Genomic DNA, 22,381 nt, shown 5'->3' on the forward strand with positions numbered 1-22,381 from the left:
GATACTGACATTTTCTTCTCTGGTCATTTCCATGTATCAACTGTAGAGAGAGATCATGGTAATTCCAATGCTTTCTTGTCTAAATACCAAAAGAACTCATCCCCCATAACCAAACACAGGAATGACAAAACGATAATAATCTCCCAAACACGTTAACACGTTCTGTGTGACCTCAGCATGTCTGTAAAACCTGTTGTGAAAGAACAGTGACAGACAGGCAGGACAAAAACGCATTGACATCACTTCTGCACTGGGCTGAGGTGCGGCCATTACTGAGAAGACAGTAGCCTTTTCCTAGCAGGTCCTGAAGCCACAACGGGGCCCAGGAGGCAATGTCCCCAGAGCCCTTGCAACAGCTGGCTAGAGTCAGAGGGTGGGGCAGCTGAGCCAGGGGCCAGTGAGACTTTGGAGAGATGGCCCACACATGCCTTAGGCAAGCACATTTAGCTTACCCAGGCAGCTGTTCTTTTCCTCTCCTTCCACATGGAGCATCAGACACCCCCTTCTTCCCTGAGACTTAGGGGCCACGATGTCCCGCGGGCCCCCTGCATCTGCTGCCTGGACCACTGCAAGCACTTCCTAGTCTCTCTACTATCTTCTCCGCTTCTCCCATCCACCTTGGCATGAACCCTGCAGCGTTTCTAAAAGCAGACTTAGAATGTGCAATTCACTGGCCTGGCAGTCTCCACTTGGTCCCCATCGCCAAGGCTGTAAAACTTCTTCTCCTTAGCCTGCAGTAGAAGGAGCCTCTCATCCTGGCCCCTGCATTTCTCTCTGGTTTTACCTGCCATCCCTTCCCGACTGCTCACTATGTGCCAGCTGCACAAAATTCCACCAGTCTTCTGAGACAGTCCGGTCCTTCCCAACTTGGTGGCTTTGCACAAGCTGTGCTGTCTACCTCGCATTCTCCCTTGTGGGAACCCCCTCCCTCCTTCAAGATCCAAACGCAAATGTCATTTCCACAGTGAAGCCTTCACTGCATCTCCCTTGCCACCAAGGATAGAGGGAATAATCCCTTATGCTCCTATGAAGTTTTCCACACACCTCCATGAGAGAAGCACTATGGCATAGTGGCCACAAAGATGCACTCCATAGTAGATCGCCAGGGTTCAAAGCCCGGCTCAGTACATGCTACCTCTCTGACCTTGAGCAAAGTACCTCACCCATGCCTCAGTTTCATCAGCTGTAAAACGTGGGAGTAATAATAGTAAATACCACATAGGATTGCTGTCGGAAATAAGTGTGTTAAGCACTTAAAACTTTCAGAAGAGTATCCATTCATAATAAATGCTCAGTGCGTGCTCGCTATTATCCTGTCCACTAAAAATTGAGTACTGTCATCATCTGCTTAGGTGTCTCCTTGTCTAGAAAAGAGGGTGGGGACTGTGTCTTACTCATGGCTATATTCCTGATGCCTGACAGTTCCATGTAATAGGCCCGCAATAAATGTTTATTGAACAAGTAGATTATTTTCTGGGCAGTAAAATATCCCCATGACTCCAGAGATTTTATCTCAGGGAACTTTATTTATTTCTTTGTTTTGCTCCACGGAAAAGAAGACATTACATAAATCCGTAAAGCACTCTGTCCTGCACAGAGCCACTTGAAGTCCGTCTCATGAGTCCCTCCATGAAGCGGGAGTATGGCATCCTGATCAGAGTCTTTGTTCTACCAGGGACTGTGTGTCCTTGAACAAGTCACTTTCATTCGTTTGCTCAAAATGTTCCTGTCGAACGTGAGTTATGTGTCGGTTCTAGGGACCAGAGAGAAAGCATTGCGCAAGACAGGCAAGGTTCCTATTCGCGAGGACCCCGAGTAGAGGGAAACAGTGTATCAAGTAATGAATAAGAGAAAGAAAAAAAAGTTGGATAGTTTTAAGTGCTATGATTGAAATAAAATAAGAAAACATGTGAGAAAGTGCCTGGAAAGGCTACATTTAAAAAGTAGGTCAAGGAAGGCTTTTCTGAAGGCCAACAATAACATTTAGACTTGAGGTTGAGGCCTAGGGGAAGAAGAGTCCAAGCAGAGGGGGCAGCTGCTGCAAGGGTCTGGTGTAAAATTGAACTCGGAGTGCTCCAGGGATCAGAAGAAAATTCCGTGTGCCTGGAACTTGGGAGGGTAAGAGTAATACCACCTGAAGTCATTAAGAAAGGCAGGGGCCCCACAGGCGGGGGAAAGAAACTGGATTTTATACTAAGTGCAACAGGTGGTCACTGGAAGGTTTTGAGCCGGAAAGTAATATGGTTTGATATCCGCTTTTAGAAGAGCCTAAAGGAGAATGGATTACGAGATAAGCAGAGGCGGGAGAATGAGCCGTGAGACCAGATAAGAGGCTATTCCTGTAACGTAGGTGAATAGCACACAAGCTCCGGTGGTGTCTGTGGAGTAGGACTTGGTGAACCAGAGTCCTGATGCTGACGGATTGAATGTAGGGGTAAAGACAGAGGAGAATCAAGAACGGTTCCTAAGTTTTTGCCCGTGGTGTTTGAGGAAATCCTGTGGGCAATACATTCCGCACCTAGGAATACTACTCCAGTTCACCTTCCAGGTGGCATACAAGGCTCCCAGTCATTGGATGGGGACAGCTGGGCAAGTACAGAATAGAGGTAGGAGATTCAAGACATCTGTCTTCAAAATGTTAAATTTGAGATGCCTGGTAGATATCCAAATGGAAAAGACATGAAGTTATGTACCCAAGTCTTGAGTTCAGGGGAAGAGGTCAGAACTGCGGATAGGTAAGTAGGAATCACTGGCCTCACATAGTGTTTACAGCTACGGGGGCAGGTGTGATCACCTAGGACGAGTATATAGTCGAAGAAGGATCCCGGAGCAGAAGCCTGGAAAGGGCAGTATTTGAAGGTGGCATACTGCGGTCCAGCAAAATATACCAAAGGGAAGCAGCCAGTATCAAAGCATGAACTCCAGGAGAGATGTTCTTGGAAGCCAAGAGAAGAAAATGTTTCAAAATAAAGGGATTGGTAAACTGGGTCAAATGCTGCCAAGAGATGAACTAGGAAGAGGGTTAGATTTGGTAACATGGAAATCCTTTGGTGACCTTTCAGCTTCACATCTCATCTCTTGGACTCAGTGTGTCGAAAGAAATAGGAAGGAAGGAAGGAAGGAAGGAAGGAAGGAAGGAAGGAAGGAAGGAAGGAAGGAAGGAAGGAAGGAAGGAAGGAAGGAAATGGGAAGAAAGGGAGGAAGGAAGGAAAAGAATGGTTTTCAAACATTTTAAAAGCAGAAGTACTCTTTTCTTTTTTCTTTTTTTATTATTTTAAATGATTTTTTTTTAACCTTTATTGATTTTTGAGACAGAGAGAGAGAGCATGAATGGGGAGGTTCAGAGAGAGAGGGAGACACAGAATCTGAAACAGGCTCCAGGCTCTGAGCTGTCAGCACAGAGCCTGGCATGGGGCTTGAACTCACGGACTGTGAGATCATGACCTGAGCCGAAGTCGGACGCTCAACCGACTGAGCTACCCAGCCGCCCCAGAAGTACTCTTTTCTTAACTCACTAAAAGAACCCCAAGACATGAAACAAAACAAAATCAGAGCTGCTATAGCTGAAGCAGAAACTTCAAGAATGATCTCATCCCGTCTCCTTGCTCCTACAATTGACCTAAAGGCAACTCTGAGAAACTCTGGGGCTCCTTGGAGCCTGAAACTGCTGGTGGGGAGCTCTGTAAGGGGCTCTTTGGCTAGGAGAATCTAAGTGGAAAGGTGTGAGTAACTCTCAGTCTGGTGAGCAACAGGCCGTTCACTGGCTAGGAACCTCTTTCCATGTGTTGGAAAGAAGACAGCATCCCAGGATTATGGGTAGGAATGCTTTAGGTCGTCTGTAATCATAGCTCGTTCTGGTTTCTGTACCCAGTTCCTTCCAGAGTCGGCCATTGGCTGCTTCGGGGCACACCCATTCAACTGGTTTGCCCAGATCCTGCCACTCAGCCACACCTCCCCAAAGCATCCAAAGCCCTTCCTTTATTGCAAAATGATTCAGTGTCGTTTCCATAAAACATGGGACCCGAGCATATGTTCACACACGCAATCTGTGTATACTGAGAGATTTAAAGGGAGACTTCCTTTAAGGGAACAGCCCTGGCAGGTAAATTCCTGGTTGTCTTAAAGGAACCACCAGGGCATAGCATAATTTGCACAGCCGGTGGTCTCTCAAAAGTGAGCTGTAGCGTTCTCTCGGGGTGGGGGTGGGGGGTGAATCACAAAAGGAGTGTTTAAGTGTGTTTAGAAGAATAAAACATAATGTGAAGGATCTTTTGGAATACCCAATAAACTGACAGAATGAGAGAAAATTCTTAGTTCACAGGGTACCTACTTTGTGTCAGTCACTCTATCAGGCCTGGGGAGAGGTGGGGATAGATGCAAAGAGATAATTTCCTCGGGGAAATCCCGTTTGCTTATCTGAAGTGAGTCATCTTCCTTCAGTTAGTTCTAAGACAGCTTACAACCAGGCTGTCCATTAGAGTTCAGGGTTTTCTCAAGGAGCCCACTCGTTCGGGCCGCCGAAGTAGGAGAGCAAGACTGCTGACCTCACGTGGTATAACAGCCCCCCCAGACAGCTATCTGCACAGACACCTGACAGTTTATAAAGCTCTTAACTTGTCCACTAAAAGGTGGGGCATTCCCTACACTTTTGTTCCGTATAGCTTTTACATTTTCCTATCAGTTTCTCATTACACTCTGCTAACTTCCATTCCGTTAGCCTTTTGGGGCTTCTCTCATTGTCGTGGTCTGTTTCTCAGCCTCAGAAACAAAAGCCTGACATGGGGAAGTGTCACTGTAGGTCAGGCACAAGGCTGGTATTCCAGGACCCTTTGTAACGTCGCTGATGCCCGTTGGCCACTGGTTGATGTCTGGCCTAAAGGAAACTAGAGTAATCAGGGAAGCATTTCGCAGGGCATGTGGCTGAAGTGCACAAATAATTTGATCTAGATAGCAAAAGGCAAGGAATCTACTTGGGGGAAAGAACCTTAGAGTGTTCACAATCTGAGCTTCTCACATTATCACCCCTTCCCCTTCAGAGGAGCCCAAATTCCAGGCTAGACCACATTCCCCAGGCAAGCCCATCAGCATGGTCAGAACTCCATTGCAAGTTAACCTGAGTGATAGATTCTGGAAAGGAGGAAATCCCGCTGCACTCTCCTGGGAGCCAGGAGATGGGGCAGAGGTGACAGGGGGCTTCTAATTATGTGTGGTGTGTTTGTTTACCCTCCACTACCTTCGCTCTGAGCTCACAGACAGCTCCCGTCTGTGAGACACCTTCCTTTCAATTTATGCTTAATGGTTACAGAAATATCGCTGTATCCCAACCAGCCTACGAGGAATGGATATATACTTTTTCAATTTATTATTTGTTTGTTTTTGAGAGAGATAGAGAGAGCACAAGCGAGAGAGAGGCTAAGGGAGAGGGAGACATAGAATCCGAAGCAGGATCCAGGCCCTGAGCTGTCAGCACAAAGCCTGACACGGAACTCGAACCCAGGAACCATGAGATCATGACGTGAGCGGAAGTCAGACGCTTAACTGACCGAGCGATCCAGGCCCCCCCAGTGTGGATGTATTAATGTTCTTGTTTTACAGGGAAATTAGGTTATGTGAGCTAGGTCATAGAGCACTTAACAGAACCCAAACATTTACCTGTTTCTAAATCCTGTGGTCCTAACTGCCCCACCATTCAGGTGATACATGAAACAGGAGCAGGGTGGAGATTCGAACCTAGATCTCCTCTCCTAAAGGACTAAAAGCAGCCACCTGACATTGTTGCCATGTGTTTAGATCTTGGGTTCATGCCTGGGGTTTTTATGTTTGAGCACCCCCCTCCCCCACTTTCTTTCATCTTTTACAGATTTTGTTGTGAAGATATTCCTCTTGGAAAGTATCTTGTTTGGCAAGTTCCCATGGCCACTGGGGATTCAACTTGAAGGGAAGCGTTAGGAAAATATTTTTGATGACTCTGGAGTAGAGGCAAAGTACACCATTCTGGCTAAATTCCATGCAGAAAAGCCTTCCCCAGGTTTTGTGTGGGGGTAGGGGGCAGGAGTGGTGTACAGAGCCTCCCGGGGCGGGCGGTGAAATGCAATGTGTCTATTTGAGGTTACCTCTGGTCACTTGTAGCCTGAGATTAATGGACCACAGATCCTAATGCAGCGATGATAGAAATCACACCCCGATTTGCATCTTAATCCTTGAAGTTGAGCAAACATCAAAAAGCTCAGCAGGTTGGTTCAGATCATTATGATAATGATTAATAACAGGCTTGTTTACAGAGCGTCCATCTTCATAGCTCGTCATTGCCTTTATGCAGGAGACTCTGTTGTGTTAAGATAAAAACAACAACATTGAGAGCTGAATGAGTTTCCCCCAAATAAATCCATTTTCCCGTAAGCTTTGATTCCAGCTGTCATTCGGACACCTCTATAATGTAATTTCCTTTTACTCGACTGATTCAAAAGTCATTTTGTCCGTGTAAAGGGAACATTTTGTAGGATAATAGATTATATAAATTTCTGATACAACGTACACATTATGTCAGCAGTATCTGTATCTGCCTCTCCCCCTAGATCCAGAAAACTCAGAAGATAAGATCACTTATGATTCACCTTTTTATTTCTAGCACTTAGCACAGTGTCCCCAAAAAAGTAGATGCTCAATAAATGTTTGCTGTGTTATTAAACTTAAGATTTCCTAACTATTGGAAGCTTTCTGCCACAACCCTTTACCTTACAGAGAAGACAGCTGAAGTCCAGAGAGTGGACATGAACGATGCAAGGTCACTGAGCTACTGACTGGAATAGACTGAGTCTAGAAACATTGTCCTTTGATGAATCTCTCACTGCTCTTTCCCCACTAGATACTAAAGCCTGGAAACGACAGGCAAATCCAAGATACCCGCTTCCCAGGAAATCTGCTATCAGAAAGTCTGAATGGTATGACCGAGTGTAACCTTGTTGCTAAATCTCCAGGCCTCTCTGATAACCTCCCAAGGAAGAGCTCAGCAGCATTGGTTTATTCCTGGGATGGGAATGTTAGTTAGGCTTTTAAACTGTTGAGCCAGAAGGAGCAAGAACATATTCTCCTTGTATTGCAACTCACTTAGGATTGAAATGGAGAGAAATCAAAGGAAAGCTCATTGTTTTTGTGTTTGTTTTTGTTTTTGTTTTTGTTTTCTCATTGCCAAGGAATCAAACTGGCTCAAAACAAGGACAGATTACTCATGACCTTAGGAAGTAATGAGCAAGGCACCAGCTAATTATTGCCATTGTTCATTCAGTAACCAAAAGAAAGTCTCAAATGGAAAAAAAGGAATTCTGGGCAATTATTTATTCACTTGAACAGCTTAAAGAAAAACTCTCATCCATCCAACATGATCAAACCAAAAATATCTCTGGTTGTTCCTGACCCAGAGGGGCAAAGGACTACCTATCAAGCTTTACTTTGGAAGCCTTGAGCCTTGAGGACTGTCCAGATGCTCAGATCATTAGGCCTGTACAGGACACTGAGATCCAAGCTCAGAATGATTATTTCTAATGATGGATGGATTTAGGTACAACACACTGTCCAGCCTCTCTTGCAGTCTGGCAAGAGAAGAATATGGTGAAGCTAATAGATCAAGAGAAGATCAGGCTCATGAAGTTGGCCTCTTTAGCCCCAATACCTCCTCAGCTGAGGATCCACAGCATGTCCCCTTTCTAAATGTTGCTGTGTATCCGTTAACATGACAAACAGTATGGCTCAGGACCAGTGGCAGACATGTCGGCTGGTTTAAACATGTCTCATTTGGGTTCTTCTGGAAGGAATGCAATGGGCAATGGCACATACCTACTGTTCTGCAATTCTTATGGGCCATGGCTCAACCAGGCCCACGGCTGACTTTGACAAAATCAAATCATTAATTTAATGAAATATTGAATGATTTACTTAAATGATTTATTTGATGAGAAAAACAATGTAATTATCTTCCTCCACTTTTATCAGAAGAGAAAGCAAGGTTTTATTGTGAGAGGCCAGGTATAGGGATCAGACTGCCTTAGGTCCCCGTGCTTGATTCACTATCTGGGTGACTTTGCCTGATCATTTAATCTCTCTGAGCCTCCGTGTCTTCATTTTCAAAATAGGAACTGGAATTTCTCCACCACAAGTGTTGCTCTGATTATTAGATTTTAAAAAATAGTAAGAGCATGACACATCAAGAGTATGTAATAAATGTCTCTTTTCTTCTCCTTCTCCCAGTATCTTTGGTTTCATGTTCTTAAACAACAAAAATCAAAAGTCCTGAGCTAAATGGATTCAAATGTGCGCTTTCTTTTTGGTGCCTTGGCCAAATTGAAGGCCGACTCAATTGTTAATGAAAACAGGTGATTATAAGCAACAAGCACATTTATCAGCTAGGCACCCTATCAGCTAGTATGATTGATCACTCTGCTCCTTTTATGGGAAAACTTTCTTTGCTGCTAATGAACCCCAGATCAGACTTGGTCGTAAGATGAGGGTGTGTCCCCGAGAGCACTCGGGTCATTTTCTGTATGTGTAAAAGTGTACTCTCCATTTGGTTGCTACCACACCCAGCAGAAGCACCTGTGTGCTTTGTGGGGGGCGAGGCGGTTACGTCTATGTGTGTGGTGTGTGTCAGGGTCTGAATTTGTGCGGTCTGCTTGATTGCCACCATATTTTTTGCGTAATTTCCTCAAAATACAGCACTTGAGAGAAGGCTTAGAATAACCCTCATATGACCAATAAGACTCATCCTATTACTAGCTCCTTCATCCCTCTCCTGGGCCTCTTCACAGCCTCTATCCAAGTGCCTGTGTGTACAGGCCTGTATGTGTACATATTATTTTTTAAAAATCTCAGTGAACCATTTATAGCTTCTTGAAATAGGTAGAGTTCTTCAACTCTGTCACATCTCATATGACAGAGGTGGTCCCTCTGCCTGAGATACCCTATAGCCTGTCATGCCCACACATCCTTCTAGAACCAGCTCAGGTGGTAGCTCCCCGTGGAACCTTATCTGACTTCTTCAAGATTGGCTGGGGCATTCCTTTTTCTCTTCCTCCTGAATATTTTTATTACTACAGAACTTCTACATTGTGGGCTAATCACTTGTTTATGAACCTAACTTTCCCATGTTTCATCTACTTGTCTCAGCATCCAGAGTGCCTGGCACGGGACGTGGCATACTGTGAATCTCAGTACATATTGAATGAATGAATGAATGAATGAATGTGTGGTTATAGCCAAGAAAGACTGAAAGCGCTGTAAGGCAGGGTGGGGTCTTGCTCCCCAACCCCTGTAGCATTAGGATTTCAGAGAGGAAACATCTCCCTAAGGCAGGTGCTCTGGCTTGTATAATATGTGATAGTTGAATGGCTAATAGATAAGTAATTTGTCCACTTTCCTGGAGTGAAGTTTTCAGCCTGGGCTCACCTCAACTCAGAAAGCTGAGTGCATGATGCTGCACGCCTCCTTCAGTGGAGTTAAATTAGGCTTAATATCTTATGACTCAAGAGTTTGCACACCAAGGCTTGGCACTTAATATTGTAATTACCCCTCTTGATTAGAACTGCCTTTCATAAGCAAATCGACGCAGTGATTTGAAAAGCTTGAGGAATTGTGTTTGGAGCTCACCCTACGAGTTCCACAGGGAACTATAATCATAGTAATTACTATTGAAGCTAGATTCCAGTTCTCGATGTACTGGGAGGTAAGTGAGTAAGAGTCACACGCTGCATGCTTTCCCATCTCAGAATAGGCGGTGGGGCTGAAAATAAGGAATGAAGGTGGAAGTAAAAACAGTACGATCACCAGTCGAACCACAGGCTGCGGTATTTCTCTTGACAGGTCTGAGCCTCTGGAGATTCAGTACATTGAAAAGGATTCTTTAGCTCTGTGTGTGTGTGTGTGTGTGTGTGTGTGTGTGTGTGTATGTGTGTGTGTTTTCCAAGTCAACACGTACTTGCTTGTGTTGACACTTCTGTCTATGCTTGTTGCGTCTACACTTCCGGTCTGTGCTAACTTTCGGGAATACGTAGACAGGCAGACATGAATCCAAAGGCTTTGTCCTTTGAGGGGCTCGCACACTAAGGCTAGGATGAATGTAGAAACTAAAGCTAGTTAGAAGCAGAGTTTGTAGTGTCCCAGCCCGGGGAGGCTCAGAATCATTGGCATGCCAGTCAATTTGTAGACACAATGTTCCCTGAAGGATGAATTCAGAGACCTACTGGAGGGGTTCAGAGCATTCTGGGCTGGTTTTTAAAGGACAAATGCCTCATCAGGGACAGGAGCCTTATTCCAAACCACAACGGAGCTTTGCAGCCACAAAAGCTTCAGCTTACACATGAGTGACACTGCCCTTCTGTTCCTTGTGCTTCCCTGGAAGGCTGAAACAAGTTCCAAATGAGAAAAAAGACCGTTTCCCAATGGGACTCAAGGGGGCTCTGGGAAATGGTTATTTCTTCTCTTTTTCTTAGAGAATTTGTTTATGTTGGGGGGCTCCCTACTCTCTGGAAACACGATCCCTTGTGCATAAACCCCACAATTACGGCTCCCCACTGTCCATATTTTATAGATTCCCTCCCCTCACCCACTGCTTTTCCCTCCATCATCCGCAGCCTGAAAATTTATTTAAAAATTAACAGCACAAGAAGGAAAATGCCACAAGACCCAGATTGCTAGCAGATGCTTGAAGGGTGCTGGCAAGAGAAAACCCAAGTGGAATAAGGCAGTTTGCGGCCAGGGTTCCCTTCTCTGCCTTTTTTTAAAAGGCTAGACGGAACCAGGTGAGGCAGAATACACCTCCACGCACTTACTCACTCATTCATTCTTTCGATAAATACCCTTTGAATAATAGAGTGTGCCAAGCGCGCTGCTGGTTTCTAGAGACTCAACAGTAATAATTACCATTTATTGAGTACTTACTACATGCAAGGCACCATTCTAAATATTTCATATTTTAATGGCATGCTAACTTAGTTTGCATAACAACCCTATTTTTAACCCTCAGGTGAGGAAACGAAGACACAGACAGGTTAAGAATTTTGCCCAACGTCACATAAGAAGTAGGAAGAGGGGTCAGGATTTGATCCCAGGCATTCTGATTCCATGGCCTGAGCCAGGAATCTACACACATTTTCTGTAAAGGGCCAGATAGGAAAGAGCTTAGGCTTGGTCAGCCATCTGTTCTCTGTCTCAGATGCTCAGCTCTGCTATTGTAGCATAAAAGTGCCCATAGATAATATGAAAACAAATAAGCATGGCCGTGTTCCAATAAAATTATCTTTTTGGACGCTGAAATTTGAATTTTATAGAATGTGTATGTGTCACAAAATATTTTGTTAATTTTTTTAACCATTTAAAAAATATAAAACCATTCCTACCTCATAAACCATATAATAAATGGTGTTGGGCCATCATTTGTTGACCTCTGGCCTAAGCCACGCTATGCTCTTTCCATTAGTGAATAAGGAGGAATTGTTATCCTAATGGCGACATATGCAAACAGGGTAAAAGACATGTAAACCTGAAACCCTTTCAAGAACCCTGTCATCGATGCCCATGCTGCTGCTTTGCCTGAATTCCTCTACTTCTCGTCCCCCATCCACCTCTGGCCAAATCCCGTGTGTTTTTCACACCTCAGCTTCGCATGAACCTCTCTCAGGAAGCTTTCCTTCACCTCCACCCTATGCCCAGCTCCTCCTCTGTTTTTGCCAACAGTCTGTCCTATCCTCTGTTGTGGAATTCTTACAGTTATCTGGTTACAACTTGGCTCTTGGAGGACAGCAAGTCCCACTCGCTCCTGCTTCCCTGGGTTCTGATCGGGTCCCTGGCACTGGTCATACACGGTGCATGTTACGGAAATAACTACTCGGTGGGAGAATCTTAAGAAGGGTAAATGGAGATGGGAAATTACAAACTTTGGGTTGACTAAAAGAGTTCTCTAAGCCAATAAGATGAGAAAGAGTATTCTGCGAGGAAAGAAGGAATGGCGCATGACAAGACAAGAAGCAGGGATGAGGAAAATAGGGCAGGTTCATGGAATCATTGGCAGGAATGCCAGTAGCAAGAGATGAGGCAGACAACATCTGTATCGAAAACTTCTGATTCCTGCAGGCAATGGAGGGATAGTTGAAGGGCATTGGACATAGAAGTGACATGCCCAGATTTGTGCTTTAGAACAGGGGTCAGGAAACCAGAATCTGTGGACCATTTCCAGTCTGTGATCACACAGTTACAAAGGGAAGGGGCTGGGGGTGGAACTGAGGGTGGTGTGAGCCTATGTGTGTGTTCTTTCCCTCCACCATGTTGCTTTCCCCAGTCTGGGATCTAGACCTGGGCTGGGACTGGCTGAATACCTTTGGGGACCCTATCAGCCTAGAGCCAGTCTCAGTTCATAGGCATGTCATTGACCTTGCAGGAGGAGTGAGGGGCAGGCTGTATGAGCCTCTCCAGGCTTGCTCCTGAATGCATGGGAATGGGCAACTCAAGGCTCATGGCCCCTATGCTCATCTTGCCACTAGTCTCTGGGTTTTTTGTCCCCTTTTGTCCCCATCTATGCAAAGAAGAGTTGGGCTAGATGCTATCTCGAAGGGCCCTTATCAAGATAGGATTCTGAACATTATAAGGATTCTATGTGCCATATTAAAATACCCGTGGCTCTAAGCATAAGAGACTGTTAAAAACTGAGAACAAACTGAGGGTTGATGGGGGGTGGGAGGGAGGGCAGGGTGGGTGATGGGTATTGAGGAGGACACATTTTGGGATGAGCACTGGGTGTTGTATGGAAACCAATTTGACAGTAAATTTCATATATTAAAAAATAATAAATAAATAAATAAATAAATAAATAAATAAATAAAATAAATAAAATAAAATAAAATAAAATAAAATACCCATGGCTCAAGGATTTATAAGCAGTGAGAGTCCTAGAAATAGAGTGAACAGAAGAGAAATCACTCTCACCTTCAAGATACAGAGGTGAGCAATTCTCCAAGGCTTTAAGAAGGAAAAGGAGGATCCACCCCAGATTAGCTCTGAGGGGAGGGAGCTTGTTAAGGGGATTTAAAGTCTACCCTCTTAATAACCCTTTGTAGTTATTTGGCGCCTGGCTTTTCTTGAAGCTCAAAGTGTTTTGCAAACATTAGCTCATTAATCCTGCCAGCAGCCTTGTTAAGTGGGAAGGTGTAGATGTCTATCCTCATTTGGGAACTTCAGATTTAAGGGGAAAAGGGGCTCTAGCTGGTGACTAGTATGGGGTGGGAGGGGAGGCCCCAGGGCTGGACTAAATTGTAGACTCATTTTTCTCATTATTTTACCAGAGGAGCAGTGGATGGTGAGGAAAGCATGAGCCTGGAACGAGCCAAATCTGGACACCAGGTCTAGCTTGGCTTCTATAGCTATGTGAATTTGGGCAAGTCCCTTAACTTTGGTGAAATTCAGTTTTCCCTTTGAAAAGGAGGGTGACGATACCTACCACCTCCATAACTTATAGTCTGAGAAATGTAAATATAATACACACGTCAAAGTCATTTGATTATTCGAAGTTTCGATAAGTATACTTAAGAGGTTTTAATGAAACTCACCAGGCATTTGGGACAAAGTTATATGGGTTTTGCATTCTGGTGGGTGAAGCTGAGTGCATTGAGCTCAGGTACGGACCCATGGGGATGGCTCTCCAGGGTGGGAGAGACGGAACAGGAACCAAGTGCTGGAGAATGTACTGTCTCGCCTTATTCAGGGAAACCAACTAACCAGCCTGTGTAACTTTGTCTTGAGACAAAGCCGAAGAGGCGCTCATATCCCACTACCTGGGAAAGCAGTTAGGTAGATGATGAGAAGTCCATTTCACCTAAGAGCTTCAGAAGGCTCTAGCAGGGAACCAACCCGGTGAGATCTGCAATGTGGAGATGGCTCTGGCATCAGCACAGAGAGCCAAGCAAGAGCAAAAGTCTTGGCAGCTGGTAAGGCAGCTGGCAGGTGAGATAATCTATCTACTGGTATGGAAAGAAAATTTTATAACATCTCCTTAAACATAGGAGCGTACATGGGAAATCTCTGTATCTTCTGCTCAATTTTGCTGTGAACTTAAAACTGATCTAAGAATAGTCTACTAAGAAAAAAAGATGGTGGGCAGCCACAAATATAACAAACATCCACTATTAAAATATCTATATGTTAACTACACTGGAATTAAAATTTTTAAAATTAGTGCCCAATGGGGCGCCTGGGTGGCTCAGTCGGTTAAGTGTCCGACTTTGGCTCAGGTCACGATCTCACTGTCCGTGGGTTCGAGCCCCGCATCGGGCTCTGTGCTGACTGCTCAGAGCCTGGAGCCTGTTTCAGATTCTGTGTCTCCCTCTCTCTCTGACCCCCCCCCCCCCCCGCCCCGTTCATGCTCTGTCTCTCTCTGTCTCAAAAATAAATAAATGTTAAAAAAAAAAAATTAAAAAAAAAAAATTAGTGCCCAATGGGAAAAAATGTATATTAAAATTAACTCTAAAAACCAAATATATCTAGATAGATAGATAGATAGATAGATAGATATTAGTATATATATGTATAATTATATATACATAATAGAATTTCAAAATAAAACTTAATAGAACTTGATTGTTTCAATGGTCCACCTAAGAGGATTTATTTTTAAATTCTAGACGTAAAAAGCAGCTATATAGCATAAAAAGAGCGGGTAGATGGGTGAGCTGGAATGACCACAGGAGTTGGAACCCACCAGACATGGGTTATTAGTTTAGACACAACTGTTATCCTGATTCCCATGTTTTCATAATTTTTTTTAAATATGCTGTTATTACAATTTTCCTTATATTGAGCTTATTCGTTTTAGATGCCCTCTTGTTGCTTATGGAAGTTTTATAAACTCAACGATAGGACAATTGTATAGAAAAACACAAGAAGAAAATACTGTAAAATGTTTGGAAACAATGGTTGTTTCTGGTTTGCAAAGCATAAAAACACTTCCTGCTTCTTTCTACTTTGATGATCTTCCATTTTGTTTCGTTCTTTCTAAATAGTGAGAGCGTATTACTTTTAAAAGCAGATACAAATAAATACTCAAAGAAAACCAAGTGAAGATGAAAGTTCCCTGAGCCTAGCATAGAGAAGAACCAGCAACTGTTTCTCCATTAAGGAGCCATATTACCTGATGTGCAAAGTGAACCCTAACTAGTAGCTTGCAAGTTGTCTCATGGGCCACCAGCTCGGGGTCTGGCACTAGACATCTCCTGATCTACTCAGTCTGTCATGCTATTCCATATACCACTTCTGCTTAGAAAATGGGGGAACTGTTCACATTTTTCCGGAAAACTGTAGGATTCAATAAGTACACCTTCCAGGATGTGTTTCTCAGTGCCTGGGGTCCAAGTCCCACATTACTCTTGGGTTATTTAAAGCAGGACAGTAACTCTAATTTCCTGATTCTTTAGCAAGTATCCTTAACATTCTCCTACCTCCTCAAGGAACTCCTTTACCAAAGGTATTAATAACCAATAGATGTGCTAGATCTTTCAGGGGCTCCCAGTAATGGTGATACAACTCTCCTGATTGCACGTTCTGTATCTTTCTAATACTCAGTACTTTCTTTGTTTCTGATGGCCTCGTTGGTAAGCCTTCTTATATTAAATGATGACTGCTCTGATATTTTGTTAATATTTGAGAGTGGCAAGGACCCAGACATGGAAGGCTAAAGCATTGGCAGCCCAAATTATTCAAGTAGCCATAAAGATGAAAACATTGCACCACAACAGAATGGGAAAATAATTTGGTATGTCTCTATCTGACTCGTACATAGTTTCTCAGAAATACATGCTTGATGTGTTTGGCAGTGGCATTGACTTTCTTACTTTCTTCTCTTAGCTCTCTATTTGCTTTAAGAATCACACTGTCTAGCATGCCAGTTAAAGCCTTTTATGTTAGGACCTTACTGGCTTCTCTAACTCTATCTCCTGCTTCCTCCTGGTCTCATTCCGACTGTGATCCAGCCACATCAAATTTTAGGCTTTTTCTAAATATACATATTCATTTTTATCTCCTTACCCATGGGCATAGCTCCCTCTGCACTAAATTCTCTTTCCTTCTTCTTTACCCTAAGGCCCACCCAACCCCAACTATTTCTGGAAGACTTCCTGACTCCTCCAGGAAGAAGCAGAGGCGTTCTCCTATTTGTTCTCAAAGCACAGTGGCTGCATTGAATAGTCAATCCACAAACATTTGCTGAACGCCTAGTATACACTCTGCACTGTGCTCCCATAATCCCCTGCACTTACATCTATTACAGCAAGTGTCACTCTGGGTATCATTGTTTGTTTACCTGTCTGGAAGGTGCAGCCTGGCGACAGAGAGCCATGTGGAATGTTTGGTTAAGACAGTGGCACCATTTCCTCTTTATCCACACCCATCCAGCTAGAATGACCTGTGTCCTCTGTCTCTGAGTACAGTCTACAACAAGGGAAGAATCGGATCTAGCCTCAGAGAACCCTGGGGAAGATCATATACTTCCATGCCCACTGCCTGCCAGTCCTGGGCCTCATCCCTTGTGCATTAATTCAGTCCATATGACTGGGTTTCTGTCTCAGTTTCCCTGCCAAGCATTCTTTTTTGCTATTGCCTTGGAGTTCACCCTGCTGTGTGGATCCTTCCAATCTACCTGCTCATGCCAGACTCTCACTCCAAAGGCTAGACTTTCCAGGGAACCCCAATGGTGACTGGGGTTCTGGTTGCCACATGTTAGGGACCAGAAACCTCCCAACTGATGTTGTATTGGCTGTTCCAAGGGCTCTTTCACCTATGTGCTCAATGAAGCATCATACCTGAGCGTCCTTAGCCCTCCTTCCCTACGTGCTAAATTGAACTTCTCTCCTGGAATAGCATGCCCCTTTGAACTGTGGACACTCACTCCCTTCAATATTTCCTCCAACTAGGAACGTAGGCCTCTCCTCCATATTGCCCAAGAAGCCTCTTTCTCTCCCAAGAAGCCTTACTCAATGAGGACAAATAGAAAGTTTTGAGCTGAAGATTTGCCATGCCCTAGGGAGAAACCAAGATAATGGGGGAAATGGGTGATTAAATTAGCCACAGAGAAAGACTTTGATGGAGTTCCATTAAAAGGATAGGGGAAACATAAGAAGAAAGAAACCTGTAATTGGGTATGCAAAGTCTAAGAAACCAAAATATCACGGTTGTTGAATGTTTAAATCTAAAAGAAAAAAAGAAAAGAAAGGATTGTACACTCCAGTAAAGCATTTCATGGGAAATAATAAATTAGCTAGTATTTCTTGAGTGCTTAGAACGTGCCAGAATTCTGCTGTTTTACATGTGTATTCTTATTTAGTTCTTAAAACAGCCTTATCAAACAAGTTCTATTAGTAGCCCCACTTTTTAGAAGAAGATATGGCTTAGAGAATTGAAGTAATTTGCCTTGAAGCTAGAAGCTAAGAATGCTCATCAGTAGGTAAATGGCTGAGTAAATTATGATTTCTCTTAACCATGAACTAATTGTCATCACAAAGAACAAATTCAAACTATATCAGTTGACTTAGGAAAGGCTTTTTCTAGAGGTCATGTTGAGAGACAAAAGCCAGATGCAGATAAGTGTCTATAATATGATCCCATATTTTTTCCAATGAAACAAACCTCTTAGCTGTATATGTGGGTATATATTTATGTATATACTTATGTATATACTTATGCTTATACTTATGATAAGCATAGTATGTTTCTATTTCAGGGAAAAAATAGAGCCCTATGTATGTGTCTTTATAATTGATTATGCATGCATGAAAAAAGAGGAAATGGTGGAAGGATTCAAGTTAGTTTGTGGACCTTGGCTGTGTGGGATGGGGTAGAGGGAGTGGGGTGGGGAAAGAGAGCTTTGGGGTTCTGTACCTTTGCATCACTGGTCTTATTACGACAAGGATGTATTACTCTCATAATTTGAAAGCACCAAATGAAGAAAGCGACTCATGCTAAAGAAATATTTTGCCCAAAGTTACTTACTCTCCACCTCAGTGCTAGATAGTGAAAAAGGAAAGAGTGATCTGTGCGCTGAAGCCCCCACCCCTGCCCACCGCCCCTTTCTCAGGCACTATAGTTTGGATCCATAAAGGTCTTTCAGGACCATCTGCTTCTGGGATATCGTCAGCTTCATTGTCATGTAAGGTCAATTCTATTTTAATTACAATGTTTCTAGACACTATAGGTCACATGTTTAAGGCCACACAGCAAGCACTAAGAGAGAATCCAAATGGCAGCCCAGAATTTTGGACTCCAAGTGCAGTGCTCTCATGAGGGTACAAAATTGTATAATGTAGAAATACATTTTAAAATACCAAAATTTAAAACTGTGGAAGAATCAATCTAGCTAATACACTGAAAACTTCTGGAAGTATAAAATATCATTAGTATAATTATCCCTTAGCTTCCCTTTTGCCTATCATTAGGGTCAGATGTCATCAGCTACATGAGTGATGGGTCTTTGATTATAGCCTCATGCATTCATTCAACAAACATTTATTGAGCACTGAATATGTGCCCAGCACTCAGGTGCTGGGTCAGCCTTGTAATCTGAACAAACAAGCTTCCCACCGGCACTAGGCCAAGAGTGATTAGTACATACCTCTAACATTGTCCTTTTAAAATTAAAGAGGCTATTTTATTAAACATGAAAGTTTAGTAAACATTAAAGACCTTTTATTTCAGAAAGACTCTGAATCAGAAAATACTTAAAAGAAATAAGCATCATTTAGAGAAATATAGACTATAAATAAGTCCGGCATGAATGAGCATGAGAGTTGGTGAATGGAACTAGCATTTTGAGTGCATACTATTGCCAGACATTTTATATGTATCATTATAATAAGTGCTCACAATAACCCTACATGGAGGGGACTGTTATTATTCAGTTTGCCAGTGAGGAGACTATATAGCTCAGGGAGATGTGAAAGAATTTTCCCAAGGTCATAGAGAAAGTTGTGGAGCCAGGATTTGAGTATAGACTTGTCTCACTACAGAAGTCATGGATTTATTTTCCCTTCTTCCCCTGCTTGCACAGGAGACTGTTGTCCTAAAGAGCATATCAGGTTTGCATGGCCAAGAAACGGTGGTTGAGGATCTCCATCACCGGGGCCATGAGCACCAAGCAGAGGTCTCTCACTAACACTGTAATAGAAACACTAACATTTGCGGATGTTCCATCACCTGCTGGTCACTGTTCCTGATGTTGTTTGCAACCCTACCTGGTGGAGCGACCTCCTTGCTGGTTCACTCATCAGCCCTATGGCCTCCTTCAACACTGTGATCAGAGGAGCCTTCTTAAAGTTCGAGCCAGATCGGTTCTGTCTTCTGCTCACAATGCTCTTATAGATTCTGCCCCCACCCCCTCGACCCCATACCTCTCTTCTCTCCCCTTGCTGCCCTGTCTCTGCCTTTTTATTGCATAAAGTTGGGTACCCTAACTATATGCAAATAAAGTTTCAAATTTAACTTACAAAATTTTTTTTTCAGTTTTGTTGTTGTTGTTGTTGTTGTTGTTAGATAATTGTCCACTGGGCAACTGTAAGCCTCCTTGTAGCTTTACAAATTAGGCATCCCCCCCCCTCAGACCCATGGCTTTTGAACTTATCTTCCCTTCTGCCTGGAATGCCTTCCCGCAGGTATCCCAATGGCTCACCTCCTTATAACTTGCAGGCTTGGCTTTACTGTCATCTCAGTGAGCCCTCCTGTCATTGAGCACTTGGTTTAATGCCACACACCCCTCCTCCCAGCACCAGGTGTCTCTGCTGACATAATTTTCGCCAACAGCACCTATCGTCTTGTTCATTGCCTGTCTCCCTTTTCTAGAATGTAAAGACCATGAAAGCAGAAATTTCTGTTTGATTTATTCCCTGATGCATTCCTGTGACTTAGAGCAGTGCCTGGCATGCAGCTGGCAGTTAGTAGAGCCTTGCAGAATTGATGAATAAAGCTTCTCCCCAACCCTGTAAAAATGACTTACTGTCCCCATTGTAAAGCTTCAAAAACTCAAGATCAGACTTCTATGCACCAAGTCAACAGCTAGAGATCCTAGCAGGGGCTAGATTCTGGCAGAGCTGGGATTCAAAACCTCAGTGTTTGCTCAGAGGGGAAGAGGGGATAGAGGAGGAGGCAGAGGCTGCTTCTCCCTTACTTGACTCTCCTGGATCCACGCTCCCCACCAGCAACCACAACCAGCATGGCCTATGTCTTCTGTGACGTTGGAAAAATGTAGACATTCCCAAAGAGGCATCCTTTGCCATTGCTGTCGGTCCCTGCCAACAGTCTCTAGGAACCCAAGCTGGGAGCCAGGCTGTGATTCTCTTTTAGGGAAGGAAATAAAAGAGATGCTAATGAACACAAGAGTGTTAGAGGTGAGCGCAAAAGCCAGAGCACTTCAGGTCCCTCATGTCAAAGGTCCTTTATACACACCTGATGACCAGTATGAAAATTAACAGGTGTGATAAGTAAGATAGCATCAACTCTGCTGGAAATGTTCCTGTTTGCCCGACGCAAAATACTTACAATTGTAACTGCCTCTCTCTCTCCCTCCTCGCTCTCTCTATCTCTCTCCTCTCTCTCTGTCTCCTCTCTCTCTCTCTCTCTCTCACACACACACACACACACACACACACACACAGCCCTGTCTCCCTCTGACATCAAACACTGCCTGGACAATGAGGACTGAGTGTTGAGCATGCCGAGGAGAAAAGTCAGCATGGCCTCCAGGAGGCCATGCATGTGCTTATCCATTTATTAATTTATTTTTAAACATAGATGGCATGACTGTTCTTTTCTTAGCTCTGGACTGGGTCCTGAGGACACTGCTTTAAGCAGACTACTGCTCTCAGGGCATTGGCATTCCAACAGGGAGACAGGCACACGGGCAACAACAGTGACAGCCATGTGAGCTTGGCTGGAGAGAGACGAGAGCACACAGCTGGTGGACCCCAGCTCTAGAAGGCTTCTGGAGAGGAACACCTCTGAGTCAGTGATGTTCTCTTTGGAGCACATGGGTTGGCAAGACTTAAGAGTGTTAAATTAGGCCTCCAAAGAGGAAATGGGGAGGTTCCTACCCTACATGTACCTGGAGTGAGTCCCCAAGAAGCAAGTGGCCTAGAGGCATCTGCTGTAAACTAGAGGTTAATGATTAATGAGAGCCAGAGTGTCTGCTCTGCCCTCTCCTAAGCTCAAAGAATTCCTAACAACCACAACCACACTATCCTTCATTCATTGAACTATGGGACAAGCCTTGTGCTACATACTTTTCATTTGTTATAAAATTTATTAAAATAACGATTTCACAAATTAAGAACCCCAGGCTCACAGAAGTGCAAGTCTTCATGCAAGGCCTCAGAGTTGGAGGCAGTATGAGAATCCAGAATTCAGAGATCAAGATGCAGTGTTCTTTCCACAGCACAGGATCCTCTCTCTCTCCACTTTGTGCCGAAATTGCTCATAGACCTGCTGGCAGCCTCAGCTTTGGAATCAATGTCTTGGAGAAGCGGGAGCAGCACCTGCTACTATGGGGCAGAAAGGAGACAGACAGAGTTCTGTGGTTGAAGTGACTCAGGTCCAAAGTTCAGCTCTCATTAAATCCACTCACAAACTCAGGGCTGTTGCTTTACTCTCCTGCAGCCTTACATCTTTCTCCTGGAAAATGGACATCACTGTGTTGTGAGGCTTCTGTGGAATGAAGTCCATGAGTTTCCTGAACTTCTTTAACAGTCAACACAAGTGAGTGGTCAGTGCCTTTCTTCTGGAGACCACTGCTAAGCCTTTCTGCCAAGGTTCCGCTTCGGGAGACAAGAGGGATAGACAGTGACTGTATGCCAAGGACTTGTCATCATGTCCTTCTTGAGTTAATTTTTTTTTCTGCAATAAATAGCAAAATTAAGCACTAGCTTAGACCTAATATTATTGAAACAAACTACACATTTATTGCTAGAACATTCGTCACAGTTTTCCCAGATATTTTGCTAATGGTCATGGTAGACTTAAGGGGCTGTGGGCCCCTGCCCAATCCTTCCTCCAAATTAAGCTGAGTTCTTTATTTCTTGACAGTTTGTCAGCTATCAATTGCAAACCCTCCACTGCCAAAGGTGTTTGGCCCTGAGTAATTACTAAGGGAATGTGGTGATTTCCGGCATGGGAAATACAGTGTGAGTCCCACTGTAATTACTAGGGAACCCATGAGGTATAATTACCAAACAGGCTGCACAAATGACATCTGCTGGCACTGTCGAATCAGTCTGTGTACTTGTTGTCAAGCAGCAGCTGTGAAGCCCTTTTATTGCATGAACTTAAGTATCCTAATTGATCTTGAACTCTTTTTTTTTTTTTTCCATTT

At 43.7% G+C, this 22,381-nt stretch overlaps 1 long non-coding RNA gene across 1 annotated transcript in view; it reads left to right on the top strand.

The window, feature by feature from the left end:
- The window catches only part of LOC131491529 (uncharacterized), a 568,938-nt gene that overhangs the window by 475,149 nt on the left and 71,408 nt on the right, over positions 1–22,381 (top strand). The window lies entirely within an intron of this gene.

This window comes from Neofelis nebulosa, chromosome 12 (assembly GCF_028018385.1).
Source record: "Neofelis nebulosa isolate mNeoNeb1 chromosome 12, mNeoNeb1.pri, whole genome shotgun sequence".
Classification (NCBI taxonomy): Eukaryota; Metazoa; Chordata; class Mammalia; order Carnivora; family Felidae; genus Neofelis; species Neofelis nebulosa.